The sequence below is a fragment of the Camelus bactrianus genome, chromosome 9, assembly GCF_048773025.1.
Source record: "Camelus bactrianus isolate YW-2024 breed Bactrian camel chromosome 9, ASM4877302v1, whole genome shotgun sequence".
In the NCBI taxonomy this organism is placed as follows: domain Eukaryota; kingdom Metazoa; phylum Chordata; class Mammalia; order Artiodactyla; family Camelidae; genus Camelus; species Camelus bactrianus.
Genome location: NC_133547.1, coordinates 57,044,090 through 57,047,586, shown reverse-complemented (window position 1 = coordinate 57,047,586; position 3,497 = coordinate 57,044,090).

Genomic DNA, 3,497 nt, shown 5'->3' with positions numbered 1-3,497 from the left:
AGTGACGTAGGAGTCCGCGCCGGCCCGGCAGCCCCTCGCCCCCTTTGGACTGTCGAATTTGTCGCCTTCAGACCCCCACCCTCACCTCTACATTGCTCTTTCTTTCTTATCCAACGTCCAGGACCGCAGACTGAGGTAGTATCTTAAAGTGCCTAAGTTCATGTCAGTCGTCTTTCCAACCAAAGAGCAAAACCACGTTGTCGCCCTGCACAGCGGCATAGAAGATGCTCACATAGATTTAATATACCAGTACACAAAACAATTACAGCTAATAGGCAAAATGAGTTGGAAACAGGTTTTTCCTTCACTTTTAAGGCTGGTAATTTTAAATGTCCAAGTGTTGCGCAGGGTGTTGGGAATCAGCCCTGTCAAACACCGTTTGGTTAAAAATTTGTCCCACAGACACTATTTAACAGGAATTTAACCTCGAAAAATACTCGAAGAGGGTGCTAGGGAAATGTATTCCAGGCAGAGGATCAGAGACGAAGAGCAAATCGTTTTGTGGAACTGAACAGTTTCTGGAATGATTAACAACCAGGGAGGAAGAAATTGGTAGGAAGTTCATGAAGAGGGCAGAGCAGAGCAGCTTAATGAGCAAATGAGTTCACTCCAACGAACTCCTCCCTCTCTGGTGTGACTTTTGGAGTTAGCTGTGCCTGGGCTAAAATCCCAGCCCTCCCATGTAATGTTCTGTGATTGGGAGAAATTTTTTAAAGGGGGGAAAATGGGCTTTTAGAAAAGGTAAAATAAGGACATTTTCCCTTAACTGGGATCAAACAAGCTTATCATTGTTACTTCACTAGAAAGAAGCTGGGAATTTCCCTGCAACCTGAGAAATGAATCCCCATTTCTCTCACTTCGCCAATATTCCACTACAACAAATTAATTTTAGGTAATAGTGGGCTCTATGTGGAATTTTACTTGTAGAGCACTAGTAAAAATGTTTGGGAAAGGGTAAAGCATTTCCTGCAATCTTCTTGCCACAATTCTTTTTCTCTTGCACTCTTTACAGGGTTAATTTGAGGAAGTTTTTTGGACCCTACAGGTGGGGATATGCAAAAGGAAAAAGGCAATTACGCAGTCTGACAAACCAAGACCTACATCTAATGTCAAAAGCAACCCTGAGGATGTTTTGCCAAATTACACTGATCACAGGGCTAAAAGAGGTTAAAGAGCTTTTAAGTTTAATGAGGTTAAAAAAGAAATCATCAAAGGTGCAGGACTGTATACAAGAGGATCCACCTGAGCAAACAAAACTCACATATATGCTTGTAGATACTACAGAAAATGTATAAGGTACACACAAAACTGGTTATCAGTGGCTGCTTCTAGTTAGGGGCTCTAGAAGTCTAGGGTGGGAGACTTCCTTTTCACTGTGTACAATTTAGCCTCTGAAGATTTTTTTTTTTCATGTGCGTGTTGTCCTTTTAAAATTGTATTTCAGGCAAACAAGAAAGGTAATACTGTAACAGACATCTTGAGTCCGACCTCGAGGCTTAATAAAACGAGATTCAAATGAAGCCCCTGCATTGCCAATGCAAGAGGCAGTCTCTCTCCTGAATTTAGTGCTTATCTTTCCCATAAATGCTTTTAGCATATGTAACTTTTTCTTTTAAAAAAATGCCTCAGGATTCTAGACTTTCCTACGTCCATCCCCCACACCTGCACAATGTGAGACTCCTGCTAAGAAGGAACCTGGTTTCCCAAGTGGGGCGTGGAGAGAATTAGAAGAGTAAGAGCACCTATATTTGAATTCAGCTTTCTGCATTTACTCCCACGTGACCTTAGGCAGCCTCCGTCTCCCACCTCAAGGTTCGAGGATTCAACAAGATCACAAAGTTAAGACTACCGGCCCAGTGCCTCGCCTATGGCGAAGGCTTGATAAATATAAGCTATTATTAATCCTGCCCCCTCCCCCAGGGTCGGAGCGAGAAAGACGCCTAAATATGGAAAAAAGGGGTCTCGTTTCTAGCCTCAGAGATACTCACGTCGCCGACAGGCAGGGCGAGCGGAAAGAGCCCTAGGGCGCGGCCTCGAAAGCAGCCAGCAGCCCCAGCCATCGCCCTTCAGCATGGCGGTTACCTCGGCCAACGGCCGCTCACACCCTGAGCCTCATGGTCTTAGGCTTGGATGCCGGTCCTGCCAGCCAATCAGCAGAGGGGACATCAAATCTCGGGCAGGCAAGCCCAGGAGCCTACGGGCAAGAGGCCGGGTCTAGGCTCCAGCAGGGGGCGCCTTTGTGTAGTGAGCTTTTCTTTTTCCCCCTGGAGCTTTTTAATTTGAGTCATTTTTTGCTGAATGTCTGGCTCCCTCGTCAGGTTGGGAACTCCATAAGGGCAGGACAGGCCAGTGCCTGCTCTCCTTAATGTTGATCTCTAGGGTTTAATGCATAATAGACACTCATTTTGTGAAAAACTAGATGAGGACTGCACCCCTGACTACCCCACCTGCAGATCAAACTGTTTAATCTTTGCCTCTGAGCAAATAGGTAAGGAAGCGCATTCTCCAGTTTAGACCCTTGTTACTCCAAGTGTGATCCCTCAGCAGCAGCATAGATAACATCTAGGAGCCTATTGGAAATGCAGAATCTGAGGCTTCACTCCAGACTTATTAATTCAGGATCTGCATTTTAAGAGCCCAGGTGATTCCTACAGCACTTTATGGTCTGAAAACAACTATTCAGTCACACCCATTTGACCTTACAGCAAGTAAATGAACATTCAAAGTCCATTTTATATATCATAAAAGTAGCTTAGGTACCATGGGAGAGTTAGAATCTAAGACCACATCCTTCCAAAACTAAGTATTTTAGTTGTACTATCTTGAGCCCCTGTTATCTTCCTCATGTCCCAGGTGATGTTCAACCAATATTCCACTGCAAAGCAAGTCATGTGCACAGCATTCAGTCTTACCTACAGACTTATTTGCTTAGTCTAGAATAAGTTAGAAGTTTCATAAAATAGATAATTTGTAAGTTGCATTAAGATAGCTTTCCTTTAACTATATTGTTGACATTATCTACAAGAGAAAAATATCATAGAGAACTGGGAAATTATCTGAATAATTTATGTAGAAAATTCATGTTTAGAAGAATGTGACCTTTGGGTTTCAATGACAATTTCTCTTCATGTGTATTGACCCAGTCATTGGGTGAATAAAAAAAATTTTTTTTAATCCATCTCCAATTGTTTTGTTAGCAAATGTGCTATCCGAACAGCAACAACTTTGGCAATGTAGTTAAGTTATTGGGACTACAACCAGTATTACTTTATTTTATTTTGAAAGTACAATTTGTATGATTTTGGCTTTCCATTTTAATTATGGTAGCAAGAAAGTCTGACCATTTCTTACATTGTTTAGACTAAATATGCTATTTTGGGCCAGTTTGGATCAGAATAAACAGTTGTCTGTCTAGGTTTTGACCTTAGCTGTCTTAACCTCTGAGTGCCTAAGTTTCCATAGCTGTTAATAGCAGGTTTTAATAGTCATTCATTATA